Source organism: Grammomys surdaster, unplaced genomic scaffold (genome assembly GCF_004785775.1).
Source record: "Grammomys surdaster isolate TR1022 unplaced genomic scaffold, NIH_TR_1.0 251, whole genome shotgun sequence".
In the NCBI taxonomy this organism is placed as follows: Eukaryota; Metazoa; Chordata; class Mammalia; order Rodentia; family Muridae; genus Grammomys; species Grammomys surdaster.
In genome coordinates this window covers 685,195-705,688 of record NW_021604692.1, presented here as the reverse complement: position 1 = coordinate 705,688, position 20,494 = coordinate 685,195, and the positions used below count along the sequence as shown (strand labels likewise).

Here is a 20,494-nt window from a genome sequence, read left to right as displayed (position 1 = left end):
GAATAACATGGCCTATTCCTCTCTGGCTAGGAGCCACTGCTGTGATGGCTAATTTGAGTTGCTGGTTTGACTGGATCATTTCATTCATGTCCCTACAAAGAGTGTTTTTCACATCTCCAGTTCGGGGATGAACAAAGTGAAGATCTCAGAGAATGTATAACTGGGTAGTATAAAGTCCCTCATCCAGTGAATGGCATTGTGAATCTCATTGTCTAACTCCAAGCTCATTCTCTTCCATGGAAAACCCAGGCTGTAAGGAGATTTAGAGAACAAATAGTCTTTTAAAATATTTTTTAAAACTTATTGTGAGAATGTGTGTGTGCATGATGTTTATATGTGTTTGTCCAGAACGGCATGTGTCTTGTGTGTGTGTGTGTGTGTGTGTTCAGAGGAAAATTCTGTGGAACTGATTTTTTTAAGTTTTTTTTTTAAATTACATGTATGGGTGCTTTGCTTGTACGTATATCTATGCAACACATGCACTCCTGGTGTCTGAGAAGTCCAGAAGTTGATGTTGAATCCCTTGGAACTAGAGTTACAGATGGTTGTGAGCTGTCCTGTGGGTGCTGGGAATTGAACATGGGTCCTCAGGAAGAGCAGCCAGTGTTCTGGGATTGACCTTAAGTCATGAGGCTAGTAAGGCAAGTGCCTTTACAAACTGAGCTATCTCCCTGGTCTCAAAAAAAATACATTCTTCACAGTGGCGACTATGGCATACCACATTTTGAGAACCTCATATTATAATCTAGAGGGAAGCAGGGCCTTGGTTACATGTTCCACAGCTACACCTCTGCCACAGGGTGTGGGAATGTCATGTCCATCACTGTCTGGGGCAAGCTATGAGACATGAAAAGGGATACAGTCAAAGTATGGTTCATCAGAGTGCGGTATGGGCATTTTACTAGTTCCTGGCTGCCTTCCAATCTAAGTAATTCTTCCACTTGAAAGGTCTTGGGCCCCTTGCTTATTTTTATAACACCCTATCTCCTAGAACCTTGCTGTCATCCTGCATCCTCCTCTTCCTGACTACTAGGCCCCTAGCCCAGCTCCGCCTGCCTCCTCGCCCCGCCCCTCCAAGCCACGCCTCCGATGACGCCCCTCCCCTTCCCTGGGGAGGCCCCGCGAGAACGAGGGGGCGGCGCCCGGAGGCCTTGGGAGCCCTGGGGAGCGCGGCGGCCAGACACAAAGGGGGACGCGCGCTGGGGTATCCTACCCGGCTCCCTTTGCACCGGGCTGCCGGAGCCCGCCTCCTGGACTCAGCGTTCATAGAGCGGAGCCTCCCACTCCCCAGGTGAGTAGGGCGTGGGAGAGTAGCTGAGGGGAGGGGAGCCGAGCGGGGCCGAGATGTGCCGAGCTGGGCCGAGGACGGCCGAGCCGTGCCGTAGGGGTCCCCGTCCTCGTGCTACGGCCGGTACACAGCGGAGCGGACGCTTGGGATGCAGGCGCGCGCTCTGAAAGCCATACCAGAGTCTCACTGCTCTGCGGCGCTCTGGGACCGGGAGCGGTGGTCCGCACCGAACCCAGCGTGCTGGTGGGGTGCAGTCGCCGCTCCAAACTTTGACCTACTCAGAGAGCGGGTTGTCTGGGCCCGCCGTGCTTCCCGCCTTCGTCCTCTTTTGACGAGGAGAACCGGAGTCGGAGGCGACCCCGGCCTGTGTCGGAGACCCCTTCTCAGTCCCCCTGGAAAACCAAGGGACGATACCTGATTGGGAGCACCTGCTGGCGTTGCTTCCGCGCTTTGGTCTCTCCTGTGCCTAGTGAGGTCGTCCTTGTGATCTCTGGTTGTATTATCAGTTTGCACTTAGTGGTTGAAAACTGGGACACCTCTCTCGGGGCGGAGAAGCCTGTTGCATCTGTGTCAAGGTCGTCCCTGCCTGCGCATCCATTCTGCTACTTTGTTGTGCACTTGCGAGGCTGGTCCATCCGTAATTGAGTAGCAGTGACCCGGTGTTTGGGTTCATTCAGCCTAGTTGTCTAAGTCCACAAATTGCACGATGGGAGTCCAACTCAAGATTTCTTAGATACGTACATTGTCAGGCGCTCTCTGTAGTTCTTTGTATGAGGTGGAAAAGAAGAGTGATGTACTCTGTCTCCTCTACAAGATTTAGCCAAGCTTTGGAACCAGGGAGGAGGTCCAGCAAAGGCCCTTGCAGATGCCCAAGGCAGGTAGCAGAGAGGGACCGTGAAGATGGTGTTTGCCTGAGATTTTCAGGTTCTTGACTATGGATTTACTGTTTTTAAAGCAGGAATGTGTGGGAGAAAAGAAAAAGAGGAAAGAAGGTTGGTCTGTACAGCAGAACGCTAAGCCATATAGTTTATGAACTACTGTGTGGGAGAACACGTGTGAATTAGAAGGAACATGTGTGTGGAGTTAGGGCAGGTAGGGCAGCAGCCAGCTTGTCTGCGCGACTCATTTTATGCCATCTGTTAGTGGCTTAAACTACTACAGATCAAACTAGTCTGTAGTCATTTGCCAGACACCAATGTTTTGATGAAAGACAAGCTACATATGTGAAGGTGGTCCTAATAGGAACAGAAAAATTCCTATTAGGGGTGTCATCTTGTAACCTTGTAATGAATCGCTGATGTCAACAGTCTAGCTTTATAAGAGTTATTGCATCCAGTTAGGTGTAGTGCGTGATATTTACTTTTGGGGGTTCTGGGGATGGAGTACATGTCTCAAGTATGCCAGCCTCCACCGCTGAACCACATCCTCAGCCCAGTAACAATAAGAAGGATACGCATCTCTTGTTTACGTATTTACTATACTTCTGGCATGGCTTTCATTTTGCTATTTAGAAACCTTACTGTAAGGCAATATGCTCTGCTATGCCAGCAGCAGCCTCAAGCATCCCATGTATATGGCGCTTATAAACTGCGTTGAGAGGCCACTTGGATGATAAACTTTCACTCTCTAGGTTAGTATATACGCACATGGTGATATTACTGCAGTGACAAAATTGCCGAGTGACACTTCTTAGTGTGTACCCCCGTCATTAGCAACAGCAGTCTTCATATGGTAAAGAAAAGTGGGAGCTCACTGTTACATAAAATGGAGATTCAGTAAAAATTGGAGATTACTGCTTTTTTTTTTCAGTATGAGAAAATAGAAAGCCTCGAAAAACTGGAACTTCAGATAAGATAACAACACTGACTTAGAAAAAAGAATACTCTATAAAGAAAAAGTTAGGATTTACCTTTTAAAATTTGTATAAACTAATTTAAAATGGGCTTTCTCTAACTCATTTTATGTTACAATTTGAAGATATGCTAGGTCCATGCTAGGAGATGGATGGACTGGGGTCATTTGTTGACAGCTAGGTATAAATTTCTTAGAATTTGGGTCTTTAGGAATGGCAGCAGAATTCTCATGGTAAAGTTCGGGGTTTAGATGTTACTTGGTGGGTGGTCCCCTCTAACTTTTCAAGATAATCCTTGTGACATTTGTGCCTCGTTCCTGGAGTGGATACCTGCCTTTGAGTAATATGATGGCTAGGCAGCTCTTCCATACCTCGCCTTTGTCTGGCTGAGGAAAGATCCGGAAGCAGGATATAAAATCTGGGGCAGTGTCCTGGCCTCACACCTGAACTGGAAGATTCCTGGCCTGGAAGAGTTTCCTTTTGTATGCTTTGCTACTTTTCTGCTTATCAGTATTTGAGTGTCAGTGACTCTAGGTTTGGGTTTAACTTAGTCCTTGGCTTCAGTAATGAATTAGAAATTCAGGCTCAGTGCCAGAAATTTTGTTACTCACAGCAGGAGGCCAAAACTTTGGATCAGATTCTCCCTGGAGCTGTTGGAAGGTGACCTAGTAGCAGGCTTGGCTTCCCTGATCACCCCCCCTTCATCCTCCTGGGTGACTGTGAGCCTACTAGATTCTGACAGTTCTGTTTGAACCAACAGAGGTCTTTAAGGAAGTGATGAACCATGTGGAGTAAACCTCCCACGTTATATATAAATGACATATATCTAGCATGGTACTTCCCCTTGTCTCTGGTAAGACTTAAGTGGTGGAGAGCATGTGAGGCTTCTTGTTTCCCAAAGGCTGGATGGAATATGTTCTCCCTTGCATTCAAGTCATGTTTTGTTTCTGGAAGAAACCAGAGCCCTACACATAATTTTGATTGCTCAAGTTTGAAAAGAGTGCTGACGTGTATTGCAGGGTTGTTTGTTTGTTTGTGCATTGTTTTGTATCTCTTTAGAGAAAAGCAGTGTTTTCTTTTTTTGTGTGATATGATACAGTCCCTGATATCCCAGTTACCTTATCTGGGGGTCTGCTTCGTGTAGTAAGTAATGGTTTTGGTGTGTTGGATTTCACTGAGGGGGTAACAACAGTCTATTAGGGAAATCAGAAAGCTCTGGGTTTTTAAGTTTTAAAGAGTTTTGCACATGCAGATATTTGTCAGTTAAGATGTTTTAGCTCCCACTGATGGAAAACAGTACAGTGTAAACAAATGGGGAGGTGACAAGACTTCAAGATGTCCCCTGCGGCTGAGGTTACTTTAGTCATTTACTTGCTTCTCTGTGGATAGCATTATGTAGGGTAGACTGCAAATGTGCATCACTTCAGGGTTCTTACTGAATGTGAGTGTCGACTGTGCGTGCAGAGATGCCCACTGTAGCTTCCTAGTCCCCACCCCCTGTTTCTATCTAAAGACTGTTCTACAGAGACTGCTCCTCCTACCAAGATGAAATTTGTCTCCTTGATCCAGCTCTATACCCTAAACTCTGCCTCCTTATTTATCTTTAGGTATAACCCCACCTCCTTGTGCAACCGTATGCTAGAATCCCACCTCTCTATTCAACTCCATATAATAAACATGCAGAACTTCTGGGATGCTGATATTTCTTTAGCAGAGAGCCCAGATCCCTCCATCCCAGCTTTCTCTCTGTGTCTGTTTGTTTTTATCTCATTCCCTTGCTGTCTCAGTCAAGTCCCTGGAGTTGTGCATGAATGTGGCAGTAATTGGACTTAGTAGGTTAACAAACAAAAAGGCACTAAGTAGGAGGAGGCCAAGTTAGGGGAGATTTGAAAGGAGTTGGAAGGGAGAAGTGGAGGGCGGGTCTGCTCAGTTTCGTTCTATACATGTACAAAATCCTCAAAAGCCAAGAAAAATTATTAACATTTGAAAGCATCTGTCTTGTGTCTATCGTGATTCTATGGCTCAAAAAAGCCTGTTGTATTCTTCCTTATTCAAAGATATGTCTTCCTTATGATAGCATTTCTCAATTTGGGGTGCACCTTAAAATTTATGTTATCTTTTACACCCATCAGATTTTGACACTGTTTTCTTTGTCATTTGTCTTAGAATCAGTGGCCTCTTAGGTTTTGTGAAGTACCGGCAGGGTCTTTCTCTGGTTCCAGTGTCTGAAGAGGAGAGGAAGATGACAAGTCCCCTGAGTAGTTTCAGGTGTAAACATTTTCTATCTCTCATACCAACATCCACGAGCCAGACTGCTCTCCTGCTTCTGGCTGTTTCCACCCTTCACTTTGTACACATACAGATACTCTAGACCAGCTTTCTGCCTTCACCTCCACTCTTGAGTCCAGTCTTCCTTTGTTGGCTGCCTCGGGGAGCAGAAAGCTGGTTTTCAGTCAAAGCTGGCTTCAGAAGGTTCAAGGGCAGAAGCTGAAACTCTAGTCCCCAGTGGAGAGAGGAGACTGACCTTAAAGTGGATGTGGGAGAGGTGGGGACGAGGCATTCGACCAGTCATGCCCCTGTATAGCTAAAGGACGGGTCACATTCAAAGAAATGCTTTGGCAGGTGGCTTCATAACTGTACAACCGTCACAGAGAGTAGGTACACAAATGAAAACAGCTGTGGGGCCACTGGGATCCATGTTGAAGATGCAGTTTTTCTTAGCTAGATCCTCCAGCCTTGGCCTCCTGTGCTGAGATCATAGGTGAGGACCAGATTCCACAACATCCTCATGGTGTAGTGATGGTGCTAGTTTGGTTCAGCTCCTTTCTTGAAATAAGGAGAATCCACCCGACTGTGCCTCGCTTGCCTTATTTCTCAAGGGTAAAGTTTCCAAGATGACAAATGGGGCAGCCTGAAAGTTCTAAAGCTCTGAACGTCTGTGACTTACAGTAGGAGTGCTTTAAACATAGTCTTAGAATGGGAGTGCACATTAGGCCAGCAGCTATGTGTGATTCCCTCTGGCCAGGTACGAGCCTGAGCTCCTGCTTCCTGGTAGTCAGCTCTTGCAGCAAGTTCCTTTTCGGTACTGGTTATCAGTTCCTGGTGAATCTTCAGTGAGTGAATTTGTTTTCACTGGGTAATTTATTCCTGGCCCCAGGGAACTGGTACCTTGTGTAGTATTTACAGTAACCCTAAGGTGCTTTCCTGTCTCCTGCTGGGTCTTCTGTCACTGCAGTGCTAGACACTTCTGTAGTCTCTTTAGATATTGAGGCCCTCTGTGAGTCACATAGAAATGTTTGCAGCCCAAGTCTAATTTTTACTGGTTCTGGATTCCTGCTTGACTAAGAGGAAACGCCACATCAGCCCAAGATTATAACTTGTTAGGTTATTTTGTTTGGCATGTCTTTTAAGTAGAGGAATCCAGTGATCTCCTCCTTGCCTGGTGTCTTGTCTGGTTGTGTTTATCGGCATTTAGGATGACTAATTGGGGGAAATTCTGAATCCCTTTGGAACCTTCCAGTTGTTGGTGTTGACTCTCACAGCAGGCCCATTCTTTAGAAGTAGAAATCCAAAATAACAATTCTCCTTGGATTCTTTGGGCTGTTGGTGTGTGGAGATTAAACAAAGCAAAGCAAAAGGATCAACAGTGTGTGTTGTGCCTCAGGCTCCCAATTGCTGGAATTTCAGATAGGAAGTTAGAATAACTACTTGAAAACTGTGTGAATGTGAATATTCCTGGGGTTTTCTGATTAGATTTTATAGGCTATGCTATTTTCTTCTCTTATTTCCTTTATATATAGCTAATGTGAAACAAACTTAAACCCAAGTTCTGGTGAAGAGAAAGCATCTTAGTGTTTTGTTTGTTTGTTTTCTTTTTGGTTTTGTTTTTTTAAATGAGTAGAGTGAATTAGGGTGTGAAGTGCTTGACTGAAACTTTTCTTCTTAATTTGGAGGACTGTTAACATTAATATTCTTTCCCTGTAGTTAGGGGTTCTAATACAGATTCTTCTATAATATTAAGACCTCCCATTTGGTAGGGAAATAGAGATAATGTTCCAATATATTATGGATATGAAGTCCCTGCACTTCATAGAAACTTTGTTTGTTTGTTTGTTTGTTTGTTTCCAGACAGGGTTTGCATAACCCTAGCTGTCCTGGAACTAGGTCTGTAGACCAGGCTGGCCTTAAACTCAGAGATATGCCTGCCTCTGCCTCCTGAGTGCTGGGATTCAAGGCATGCACCACCACTGCTGAGCTTGTAGAAATATTTTTAATTTAAAATGTTATTTTATGTGCATGGGTGTTTTGCCTGTATACATGCCTGTGCACCAGTCTTGTGCCCAGTGCTGTGGAGGCCAAAAGCAGACGCTAAATCCTCTGGAACTTGAGTTATGAATTGTGAGTTGTGAGCCACCATGTGGATGTTGGGAATAGAATCTTGGTCCTCTAGAAGAGCAGCCAGCACTCTTAACTGCTGAGCCATTTCTCCAGCTCTGAAACATTTATTTAGGTACTAAACATTCCTAATGTGTGTGTGTGTGTGTGTGTACTGTTGGTAGGAATGAGGAAATATTTTTTTTTAGAGTTTGTTTTATAACCAGAGTTAGAACTCATTTAATTAGCTCTATATCCTTATAGCCAAGACCCATATTTCTTGCCACTGGAAAAAGCCAACCACTAGAGGGACCAGTTATTTGGGCAAAGAAAAAGACTTATTTGGAAAGCTAGTGTGCTCTAGTTTTATGTCAACTTGATATGAGCTAGAGTTATCTGAAAAGAGGGAAGCTTAATAGAGAAAATGTCTCCATAGGATCCAGCTGTAAGGCATTTTCTTAATTTGTGATTGATTGGGTGAGCTCATATGGGTGGTGACTTCCCTGAGCTAGTGATCTTGGGTTCTATAAGAAAGCAGGCTGAGCAAACCCTAGAGAGCAAGCCAGTAAGCAGAGTCCCTCTGTAGCCTGTGCATCAGCTTCTGGCTCAAGGGTCCTGCTCTATTTGAGTTTCTGCCCTCTTCAGTCTGAAAGTGTAAGCCTAATAAACCCTTTCTTCCCCAACTTGCTTTTGGTCGTGATTTCATCACAGCAATACGAACCCTAACTAGGACAGCCAGCGTGGAGCCTGTGGCCAACAAAGATCACCTTGCTGAGGTGTTATGGATGGATACAAGGCCTGCAAAGGGAGTCAGGAAGATAGGTTAGCACAAGGGTGCTTAGAAGGGAGGTCTGCTTTTCTGATACCAGGCAGGGCTGTTCTCTCTAAGCTACTGGGGCTTCCCCGCTCTTTGAATTTAAAGAAAAGTTTCTGATTAGAAAGTTCTAGAACTCACATCTTTCTAGCTCCTTTTCTCTGGATTGGTTCCAGTGCAGTTACAAAAGACATAATTTTCCCCATCAGGAGAAGATAAAGTGAAGGCTACTCTCTGGAGAACAGGGGAAGTAGAGACAAACAACTTCCTGTGGGGGACAAGGGAGGTCTGTGGAAGGCAACTTCCTTAACAAGATGATAAAGGGCAACTTTTCATTCTAGAGTCAGAGACATCTTCTACAGCAAAGCCAGTGGGAAAGCAGAGTGTGTAAAAGCGTGTGTGATGTGTGTTTGTGTGTGTGGGGGGGTGTCAGTGGTGCATGCACACATGTGAGTGAGAGGAGGAGGACATTGGGTGTCACCCTCTACCTGTCACTTTATTCCCTTAGAATTGAGCTTCTCATTGAATCTGGAGCTCACTGTTGGCTTTTGGTTTATTCCTAGCTAGACTGACTGGCCAGTGAGCCCCAGAACCCTGTCTGTGCTTTCAGGCCACACCTAGGTTTTGTGTGGGTGCTGGGCTTCTGAATTCAGGTCCTTGTTTTTGCAGAGTTAAGTCTCTTATCTACAGAAGTGTCTTTCCAGCCTGCTAACAACTTTTCAGTCAGCTAGAGGGTTTGCTCTGCCACAGCATTGGGCAAATTGCTTCCTCTGCCTGCCCCATTTTCTCCATCTGACAGTTGGTAACAGTCATGGTACCTCCCCTGTAAGACTCAGTCCATCAGGAATGTACTCAGGATCTTCCTCCATTAAAAAAAAAAAAATGTTAGTTTTGTTCATCAAAATGTGCTGCCAAGTTTCAATCATGTACTGAGGGGAGGTCCCAGGGCCTGCATGCTGTGAGGCAAGATTTCAGAAAATCTCCCAGGACCCATCTTATTTTTCTACATCAACCTTTAAGGTCACTTGACTAAAACAAAAGGAAAGAAACCACTCAGAATAGCAAAATGTGTCGAAACTTAGGTCATTTAGGGAAAAGACTCTATTAGCATTTTTCATGTCTTGTGTTATGAGCCTTTGAAATGAACTCTTAGTCTTGAGGCTTTTTCTTTTTTTAGATTTAAAAAAATGTTTTAAGTGTGTGGGTATTTTGCCTGCATGCATGTCTGAGAACCACGTGTGTGCATTGCCTATGGAAACCACAAGAGGGCATCAGCTCCCCAGCACTGGAGTCAGGGACAGTTGTAAACTTCTGTGTGGACCCTGGGGTTGAACCTGGGTCCTCTGGAAGAGCAGTCAGTGCTGTTGACTGCTATGTCATCTCTCCAGCTCTGGGGCTCATCTTTTTATTATTATTATTATTATTATTATTATTATTATTATTATATTTTTAAGATTATAATTGCCTCATTTCTCCCTTCCCTTTGCTTCCTCCAAACACTGCAATGCAACTCTCCTTCTTGCTTTTAAATCCTGGCCCCTTTTGCTTTAATTACTTAATTTATTTAATTACTTGTTGGATGCATAAATCCCTCTGCATGCACATGGGTGCACATACGCCTTAGATCACTTTCTCTGTTCTCAAAACCGGACAGCTTCTCACCTTGTGAAATGAAGTCCCTGTCTCTGCCTCCTTCATCTCCATGCTGTTGCTAAGCAGTCAGGTCAGGTTTTCGTTTCAGATACTTGGCTTTTAGTTTGGAACTTCCATCTGGTCCTTTTAAAATTGTTTCTCTGCTAAGATTCCTGGTCTGCAATGCTCACTTGCAGAACCTTTCTTCCACATCCCGTAGTGGTCACAGTGGCAGACAGAAGCTGAAAGCCACTCGGTCCAACCTCTGGATCTTTTTGGGGTGTTCTCTGGATGTATTTTTCTTGAGAGTGCTTTTGGGATTTTGTTTTTGTTTTTTGACTATTAATTTCTGTGGCAAATTTTGAATTATGTCTTAGATTGTGAAATGTACCACATAGATGTTGTGGATTCTCTTAGAACTTCTTGAAGAACACTGATTTTTAATTTCCTTAGGAAGGTGGCCTCAGCTTGGAAACTGGCTACTGTGCAGCAGGTCATATTATTTCAGGTTTTATCCTTAGCTGAGTGTTGGGAGCTGCTCCATATATGCAGGGTTTAGGACCATCTAAAGATTTAGGCAAAATTTATTTATAGGATTTATAAGTCTTTCTCTTTGTGGGTCTCGAGATTTTAGGGTTTTTGTTTGTGTTTTGTTTGTGTTTGTTTGTTTGTTTGTTTTTGAATAGGAACTCCACACAGGAAGACCAACAGAGTCAACTAACCTGAACCTTGGGGCTCTCAGAGTCTGAACTACTAACCAAAGAGCACACACAGACTGGACCTAGGCCTCCCTGCACATAGCAGATGTACAGCTGGGTCTTCATGTGGGCCCCAAACTGGAGCAGGGCTGTCCCTAAAGATGTTGCCTGTCTGTGACATTGTTCCCCTAACTCAACTGTCTTGTCTGGCCTCAGTGGGAGGAGAAGAAGAACCTAGCCCTGCAGAGACTTGATGTGCCAGGGTCGAGGGATACCTGGGCGTGGAGCTCCATTTTCTCAGAGGCGAAGGGAAGACTGTGGGAGGGACTGTGGGAGGGGGGGACAGGGAGGTGGGACATCGATTGGGATGTAAAGTGAATAAATAAATACATATTATCCATTTTTAAAATAAAAAAGAATAGAAGTTTTGTCTATCTCATGGTGTTAGATGCTTAAGCCCCAAACCAGGTGACTATATCACTTAAACCTCTGGGGAGGGCCTCCTGGTGCTGATATCACAGTAGCAGTATAGAAGAGATCACATGTTAAGACAGAAAGCCAGGGAGTTAAAGGGACCAGGCTCACTCTCATAAAAGTTACTCTTTGAAGAACCTGTTGGGGTCTCACTAGAACTACATTACTATGTTTTGAGGGAATATCCACAGTGAACTGATGCCCTTGTGCTAGAACCCTGCCTCTTAGTAGTTCTAAATACCTCACTGCTGCCCTATTTCAAACAAAACTTATAGCATGTGACCTGAGGAAGAGCATATTCAAACATATCCAAATGGCCCCAGTCCTAAACTTTTGATTTTTTTTTATTTACTAAAACTGTTTAATTCATCCCCTCCTTCCCTTCCTCACCCCTGTTTTTAAGTATTTATTTAATTTTGTGTATACAGGTGTTTTGCATGAATGTATTCGTGTCCACTACCTGCATGCCATGTTAGCTATCCAAGAATTTAGGATGTGATGAGATACACAGCAGGTGCTTAGAACATGCCTGTTTGTGAATGGACGCTTTATACCTTGCTTCCCCAGACCCTTTTAAAGGTTGAGATGGAACTGGCTGTTTTGTTCAAGCTGGCTTCACATTTCTGGGTTCCAGGGATTCCCCAGCTCCAGGTGCAGGAAGGCTGCATTGACCTTTCTGTCTAGAACATGGGCTGTCTGTGGCTCATGTGCACACACTGTTGTACCTCTTCCCTGGTAACTTACCCCTGCAAGTTACAGTGTACTGCTGATCTTTTATGCTTCTGTCCCACAGAGCATTTTCTGTCATCTGGAGGAGGCTTAACAGTTGATAAGTACTCTGTAGCCCTGGGTCATTGGGTTGAGGAGCCCATGGACTCAGTTTTACCTACATGAAAGAAGTACCCAGGGTTTGACTATGTCTGTGGCTCAGTGCAAGTCATCACAGAATGAGGTTGTTTAGGTCTCTTGAGATGGACACTGCTTACAGGCAATTGCTGAAAACTAAAAATAATGCAAAACATAAAACTCTGGGGACTAATATGAGCCCTTAGAAAAAAAGCAGAAGGTGTGAGCCTGTGACTTGTTTCATAGTGGCTAGAGGCCTGTGTATTGTAAGTGTTTTTTGTTTGGATGGAAGGGTATCCTGGGACTCGGAAGCCCAGGGACCATACAGCTCTGAGGGGGGACAATATCTCAGTGGAGGACATGCTGAGACATGGAGGCCCAGGAAACACACAGCTCTGAGATGGGACAGTGTCCCAAGGGAAGAGTCTCTTGAAGCACAGCGGCCCAGGAAACACATAGTTCTAAGAAGAAGCCTCCTCAGAAACAGAAGGGTTGTAGTTCCCAGAGGAGGTGTCCCCAGCTGAGCTGAGGAGCTCAGGAGTCTCAGCCCCTCTCCTTTTCTTCGCTTCTTCTCTTCTCTTCATTTCTGCTTTTCTTCTCAGTTTCTTCTGACAAGAGAGTCACAGCAGGCAGGAAATTTCACAAAAGAGTTATTTTGGAGGGTCCAGGATGGCTACCCTCTGCTTTCAGTTGTGAACACCAAGGAACTTGGCAAAAAGGCGGTGCTTATTATATAGGATTTATGAGGAATGGAGCTCTCAGGGCAAAGATTTCCAGAATGAGGATTTGGATTTCAAATCCTGAGCTTGGGGAGGATGGTGGGGTGAGGCTCAGGGATTGATAAGTTTTTCTGATCAGAGATCGGTGGGGTTTTGTGGGAAGCTCAGGGATTGGTGGATTTTCCTGCTCAGGGATTGGTGGCTTTTTTTTCCACACACCACCACCACCCCTTTCCCTATGTGGCCCATGGGTTAGGGTGTGAGGGCCTTTCGGGCTGCAGCTAGCTTTTGCTGAGGTGCCATCTTTGTAGGGAGGCTGGAGAGTAGCTGCTGCCACTGTGGACAGCTCCTGCAGTGGTGTTTCACAAAAGCTGTAGGCTGAGGCAGGAAAGAAGATGTTGCCATTGTGGACAGCTCCTCATGCTGCTAGTAGGCAGAGGCAGAAAAGTTGTTTCTGGACAGCTCCTGAGAGGCACCTCCTGCTGAGGCAAGAAAGGAGATGCACCACCACAGGCAGCCTCGAAGGCTGCAGAGCTGCAGAGATGTCAGTGATGCTTACAGAGACCAGAAGAGAACGTTGGATCCCTTGGGACTGTCTACTGATGGCTGTAATCCTCCATATGAGTGCTGGGAGCTGAATCCAGGTCTTAACTGCTGAATTATGTCCCCCATGTTGCCCCCTGCCCCCTATATTTAAAACAGGATTTTTCTTGCCTTGAAGTTACAGGTCTTCTGCCCCCAACTCCCAAGTACATGGATTATGGGTATTGCATACCCAAGACTGGTTTTCTGTCAGTATTCCAGCTGCTGTGAAGGTGGGGACCTGTCAGTGCCCCTGTGACTGTCCCTCACTTCCAGAGTCCTCCTACTTCATACATGCTTTCTGGTTGGTACTTTCTTGAGGTGGTTCTTCTTTGTATTTGACCTTTTGTGTTTTGTCCAACGTGAATATGAAGGCTAAGACTTCTGATATGGTCCAGAAGTTTCCTAATGGCTTTACCAGCTATTCCATTCTGTAGCCCCTCATTTCCATCAGATCCTAGAAATGAGCCTTCCTAGCTATGCGAGACATTATAACATTTAATAAATAATATATATCACCAACATGGGCAAAATCTGTTGGCTGGCCAGTGGAGAAAACTGTGAATCAGAATTCCTGGAAAAGAGTTGTGTCTACAAAGGCTGACTGACTCTTTAGAACTCCAGTGTTGTTCAGAGGTTGCAGTATGCATGTCCAGAGCCTAATTATAATTTATCTCAAGCTTTCTTGAAGGCTTTGAATAACCATTCCTTGCTCCTTCAGTCAGACCTAGCATCCTGTGATTAACAGATAAGATGCATTCTCGAATGCATTAGCTTAACAAAACTCTAATCTTCCACCAATATAAGGGCTAAGAGTGTTGACATCCAAGATCTATTGCAGAATCCTTTCCATCTTTCTATGATCTGCTTACCTGATGTGCCCACCAATGTATTTTTAAAAGTGTCTTGATTTATGGCTTTCTTTGTTCTTTTACTAACAATTCGTTAAGTTGATGCCTCATGGTATTTGGGAAGACCCAAATCTGTATTCCTAGGACATGATCACTCACCTTTGACTATGGAATCGACCATGTCTTTTCTTCCTTTGAGATGAGAACTGTTGCTTTCATTGATATCAGAGTCTTCATCTGTAGAAGTGTCACTTTGACTGGGTTATAGCCTCCTATGATTTTAAAATGTATTCAATATCTTGTGTGTGTTTCATAAAACTTTATAGAACATGGAAAATTTCTTTGGTCAGACACTGATTTCCATTGTACAAGATTTGTGATACAATTCCAATATAAATTTAGACATGTATCTATCAATTTTATGACATGTTAAAGCATGTATGTGGATTATATGAAACTGAAATGTCTGAGTAAAGTTTTCTTTTCAAGGCTCTGCGACTTAGTCTGTTGCCAAGGCTGGTTTTAAACTTCTGCACTTAAGTGGTTCTTCTATATTTACCTTCCAGGAAGCTATGATTACGGGGTATGCCCAGATGATTAACCTTTGAATTACAATTATGAAGGAAAAATGTTAAATATAATGTCCTTCATTACACTGTGCTTTGTGATTTTCCAAGAGAAATACCACTTTCTAAGGGAACTCCTACAAATATCGGGGCCAGAAAATGTTTTAAAGCCATTTGAAAGAACTTTTACCGTCTTTAAAGTACACCTCAAACACTGCATCATAGAGTAATAACTGCTGCTTTTGCCAAGGATGCCACAGCGGAACCTCTTGGACATGCTATCAGTGTGTCTTCTCTTACTCTGGATGGTAGTTATGAGTGTGTTTGCTTTATAAATATCCCTTGAGTAAACTTACCCATCTAATAATGCTGGGCTCCTGCCTCCTGAGCTCTGCCTGGAAAATTCACATCCATTTTCCTAAAGTACTTGCTGCAGCCTGCCTTGGCTGCTCTGGGGAGTGTTGCTTGTGAATTCTTTGCATCTTTTGGGGACTGGACATTTGACCCTCCCACACATAGGAGAGTCTCCCTCAGTCTTTTTGCTCTGAGCCATCTCTTTTAAGGCAGGATGTGCTGGACTCAGAAGCACCATGGCTAAGATCAGAGCCCTATCTTGTCCATGGGTGTCCCTGAGACGCTTACCCTCCTCACTGCCATCTGGTGGGGAAACCCTGTCATAGACCGAGTTCCCCACCCAGGTTCCTGGGTATTACATGCCTGTGTTTGTCTTAAAAGAATAAGAAGTTACCAGACTCTAGTTCAGGCAGATGCTGATGCTGACCTAACTTATTTAAGGCTAACTGTTATCTCTTATGGACTTTGGAAGAAACTATTTGTTTTGTTATGGAAAATAACAGTTGTTATTTCTTTCTTTTCTTTTCCTTCCTTTGTTCCTTTCTTTCTTTTTTGTTTTTTGAGATAGAGTCTCATGTAGCCCAAGTTGTTCTCAAATTTTCTGTATAGCCAAGGATAACCTTAAACTTCTGATCTTCTGCTACCACCTAGTGAGTGCTGGTATTACAAGCATATGCTAGTTTATAGGCTGCTGGGGATTGGACCCAAGGCCTCATACATGCTAGGAAACATCTAGACTACTGAGCCACATCCACAATCCCTGCTTTCTCTTTATACTTGTCTTTAATAGTGAAGGAGATCAGAGAAGATAGCAAAGCACAAAGGAGAGAGGACACCAATGGCTGCTCCTCTGAGTGTCCCTAGCCCTGACAGAGACTACTTTCAGCCAGTACGTGGCTCTATTTAAAACACCACTTCTACAGCCCTTGCTTTATATCACATACGTCTTTTCCAGTAGCATTTTAAGATCACTTAAGATTCTCATATAAACAAATTTAGGAACTAGCTTTCAGTATAGTGGGGTTTTGAATGGGAAGGCTGGTGAAAAGAGAGGCTGAGCTGATGTGAAGATTCCTGAGACATCAGTGGGACCTCGCTGGTGCAGGGCTGGCTCTCCTGAGTGTCATTCATTGATTCTAGTCAGACTCTGCTTATCCAAGCTCATTGCACAGCAGGAGCTGTTGATCTTAACAAATGAGCAGAGCTCTATCCAAGTTACCATCAGAGCTGCAAGAATGACCCTTTGGTTTAGTGTACACCTATTATAATTCCAGCCCTCAGTAGCATCATTACAAGTTCAAGGCTAGTTAGGGCCATGTAGTGTAAGACCTTGTCTCAAGAATGGCAGACAAACCATAAGCCAACCAAACAAAGCTATAACAGAAAATAACGGCTATTGGAAATTCCTTTTGTCTCTTTTTCCTGCTGGTTCACAGCCCCTATTTTTCTCTCTGGGTACCTGTTTGAGGCAGCTCTGGTTTCTGGTTTCTGTATCAGGGTAATACTGGCTTCATAAAAGAAATTTGGTAGCATTTCTTCCTTTTTTTCTTTGTAGAATTATTTGTCTTGGTAGATTCCTGCAGTCTGTCTAGCCTGGAGCTTTTAAATTTTTTACTGGTGGGCCATTCTCACTACTGGATGTAGAACTGTTAAAATTATTAATTTCAACTGAATTTAACTTTGGTGTCATGTGTGTCTAGAAATGCATCAGTTTCTTTTAGACTTTTCAGTTTGGTGGGATATGTCCTTGTGACTTTCTGAACTTCACTAATATCGGTTGTAATATCTCTGTTGATTTCTAATTTTATTGAGTCTTCTCCCTGATTTAGTTAGTTGGCCTAAGAGCGTGTCTTGTTCATCTTTTCAAAGAGCCAACTCATTGTTGCATTACTTCTTTGTATTGTATCTGTACTATAACTGCTCAGACTTTCTTTCTCCCCATCTACTGCTTCTGCAGCTGACATTTTTCTCATGATGCGCCATCAAGCTGTTTCTTTTAGATACTATTTTTGATGTAGACACAGCTATAACACCCCTCTCTTCATCATATCCCATAGGATTGAGATGCTACATTCTCAACTATGTGATAGACAGACACCATTACAGTTCTTCCTTTCTGGTTCTACCTACAACCCCCTTATCCTGGGTGGGGATAACACCTGTACAATTAGGTTTGGAAACCCAAGACACCCACATGTCTTGGAAGAGGAATTTTAGGGGTTAGGTCTAAAAACACAAGAGGTGCAAACCTGTCACCAAAGAACCAGGATCCTTACAGGGTCAGTAAGTTACTACTGGCCAGCCCGCGCTTCACATGAGCAACCTGCTTCAGAGAAAGGAAGGGCCAAGAGATCCTGACATTTATGTCAAAATAGGTAAAATGAGGGGGCAATATGCTGAGCACAGGACGCCACAAAAGGAGGAAATTATCAGATAGAGGAACCTAATATGAGATGCTGAAATGATGGTGGCCTAAGGATGGAAGTGAGCGATTGTGTAGCAAGAAGTCAGAGATGAACTGCAGGCTAGGAATGTGGTGGATTACCGTCAGTTACCTAGGTTCTGCTCACCAAGCCTACTGGTATGATGACATGATATGTCAAGAAATAGTGGTGCCATTTGGTGGCTTAAATATACAATAAGTCTTACTTATTGAAAATAAAATAAAGCCGGGCAGTGGTGGCGCACGCCTTTAATCCCAGCACTTGGGAGCCAGAGGCAGGCGGATTTCTGAGTTCGAGGCCAGCCTGGTCTACAGAGTGAGTTCCAGGACAGCCAGGGCTACACAGAGAAACCCTGTCTCGAAAAACAAAAAAAAAAAAGAAAGAAAGAAAGAAGAAAAGAAAAATCTTTGTATGCCACATAGCACATAGAGATATTTGGTCCAGGTTCCTATGTGGTACTCTTGGTAACACTTGTGCAGGCACAGCTGGTACCCAGCTCTCTGTCCACATCCAGGGGTGCTGATCTTCACCTAGACACACAATGCCTTAAATCGGCAACCACTTGGATTTCAAATTCTGGGTCCTTTGAAAATGCTTTCAGTTCTGATAGCATGAGGCAATGTCACTGCTGTGTGTGGTGCCAGCATAAAGAGCCCACAAAGCAACTGTTCTGTATGTCTGACTCTTGCAGGTGGCAGTCTTTCTTGAGACTTCCTAATAGGGAAGTGGTGTCCATGCCTAGGTGACTGAGGGGCGGTAACCCCAGCTATCTCTCCTTGCTGTGTGCACACTGCAGTGGACATAATGGAGGGAGGTGACTTGAAAAGCACCTTGCACTCATCACTTGGCTCCTGCCAAGACAGAGAGGCATCACCCTCAGTAAAACCTCCAAATTGCCTCAGACCTGTTCCCCACAACAAAGGATCAGTAAAACATCCTGGGTGTGCCTTGGATCAGTAGACATTTTTAATTGTTCCTCTCAGTCCATCTACTTGTGGGTCTGGATCTGGCTCTCCTTCTCTGTCAAACAGCAGGAACCTCTTCCATCAAGGAGATATGAAAACAAGGGGTTTTGGTAACAATTACAAAAAGTCCAATTTTGCGTAACCTGTAACTGATCACTCTTTCCTGATGGCCTGAGCCAGGAAACATCACCTGTGAGCCTCTCTTCCAATCAGGATATTTGTGCTCAGAGAGGTAGCCCTTTCCCAGGTCCCTGCAGGTGAGGCTGGTCACAGGACTTGTTCTGTGTTGAATGATGTTCCTGGTGTTTTTCTGTGGTTCCCACAGCATCAGGCTTTGGAATGTTCATGGATTGGCACCAGAAACCTGCCTTCCTCAGCCTGCAGTGGAGATAACAGGGCAGCAGCACCCAGGGCAGCAAGGACATGTACATGCCAGCTACCAGTTTTGTGGTAAAACTGATCAAAATAAGCCAAATACTTTGCACTAGAGAGCAGGGTCAGGAGGTGGAGGAATCCATTTTCTCCTTAACCACATTTGAGGGTCTCTGGGTCTTTCTACTTGGTGGGAATGGGGCAAGTCACCATGGGCCACACTGTCATATCAGGGGATCCCATCTGTTTTACCATAGACATTTCCCTGTCCCCTGTAATACTTCTTACCAGCACCTTCTCTGGACTCTAGTGGCAAGCACTTCAGTCCGTAGGTAATCCTCACCTTGCATATGGCTGGGTCCTTTGGGCCAAAGTGGGGAGCAAGGCCCATACTGGCTTCCCATGACTCCTGAAAAACAGTAGAATAGGTAGTTAATATGTCAGGAGGGAGTGGAGACAAGATAAAGCTGATTTGGAAGGATGTTTTCTAGAAGGCAGAGCCAAAATATGAAATTACCTTGTTTGGAATGCGGATTCTCCCCACTTCAAGGAAATTTCATTAGCACTGGTTGTGCATGAAGCACATCAGGAGGGGTCTGAGTCTCTCTCTCTCTCTCTCTCTGTGTCTGTCTCTCTCTCTCTGTCTGTCTCTCTGTCTCTCTGTCTCTGTCTCTCTCTTTCTCTCTCTCTCTCTCTCTCTCTCTCTCTCTCTCTCTCTCTGTGTGTGTGTGTGTGTGTGTGTACATATGTTTCTAACCAGATGTAAAGAATGCCCATCAAATGACTCACATTTGAATGTAACATGCACAATCAGAGACTAGAGCTGGTAGCTTTGTGAAGGCTTCTGGATCTCTCTCAGTGTGACTGTGCAGTAGTCAGGATGCTTGGAGGCTTGCAGCAGAACTGTGGGACTGAGCTGTCTCTGCTGACTCTGAATTCACTTCTGGACTCCAGATGGACCCTCACTGCTTCTAAGTTCTGTTGCTGCCTCTAACCTGGTCACATATATCTCTTGGACACATGAAACAGGTCAGGTTCTCTGGGTTGCTTCCTCTCCCTCCAGGACTACTGTCTCCTCAGATCACAGGTATGCCTGGAGACAGGCAGCTGGGCTGACATTCTCACTGGGCATGAAGGTTCTCTCAAGTCTGCTGTCTCTTCTCAGTTTCCTTGGTAATCACCAGTACTCTGTGGATTGTTTCTCCAGGGGCTCCTGAGTCCTATACAGAGCAATACACTGGGTCAGGGCTATTCTGGGACATCTGCACAGTGTGGAGCTACCTACAGGGCATGGGCTCAGTCCGCCTTCCCAGAATATTCCCTCATTCCTCAGAGAAAAACATTTTGCCTCTAATTTCAGCCTGAAATATGGACAGAGCCTCCTAACGGGACAGTCACCTGAAATTCCTACCTGGCTCCCTCCTTCATGCTCCTGTCTGCTTCCTCAGCAGGCTCCTCTCCATTCTCTGGTATCATCCTCCAGGGACCACAGGGCCTCCAAGTGCTCTTAAAGCAGACACAAGAAAGGGGACTCTTACTAGAAATGTGGAGGACTTATCCGTGGCTGTGCTGGCCCTGTGCTCACCTGGGCCCTCAGGCTGATTCCTCCCCAGTGCTCCATTGATCCCTTCTGATTCCTCCCCAGTGCTCCATTGATCCCTTC

The 20,494-nt window shown here is 44.6% G+C and overlaps 1 protein-coding gene across 1 annotated transcript in view; it reads left to right on the top strand.

Annotated features, from left to right (window-relative positions):
• The first annotated feature begins 1,180 nt into the window (after positions 1-1,180).
• Positions 1,181-20,494, top strand: part of Ninl (ninein like) — a 65,846-nt gene continuing 46,532 nt past the window's right edge. Inside the window, exon 1 of the mRNA XM_028774932.1 lies at positions 1,181-1,291. The gene's annotated coding sequence lies outside the window, so the exon portion shown is untranslated. The remainder of the gene's footprint in view (positions 1,292-20,494) is intronic.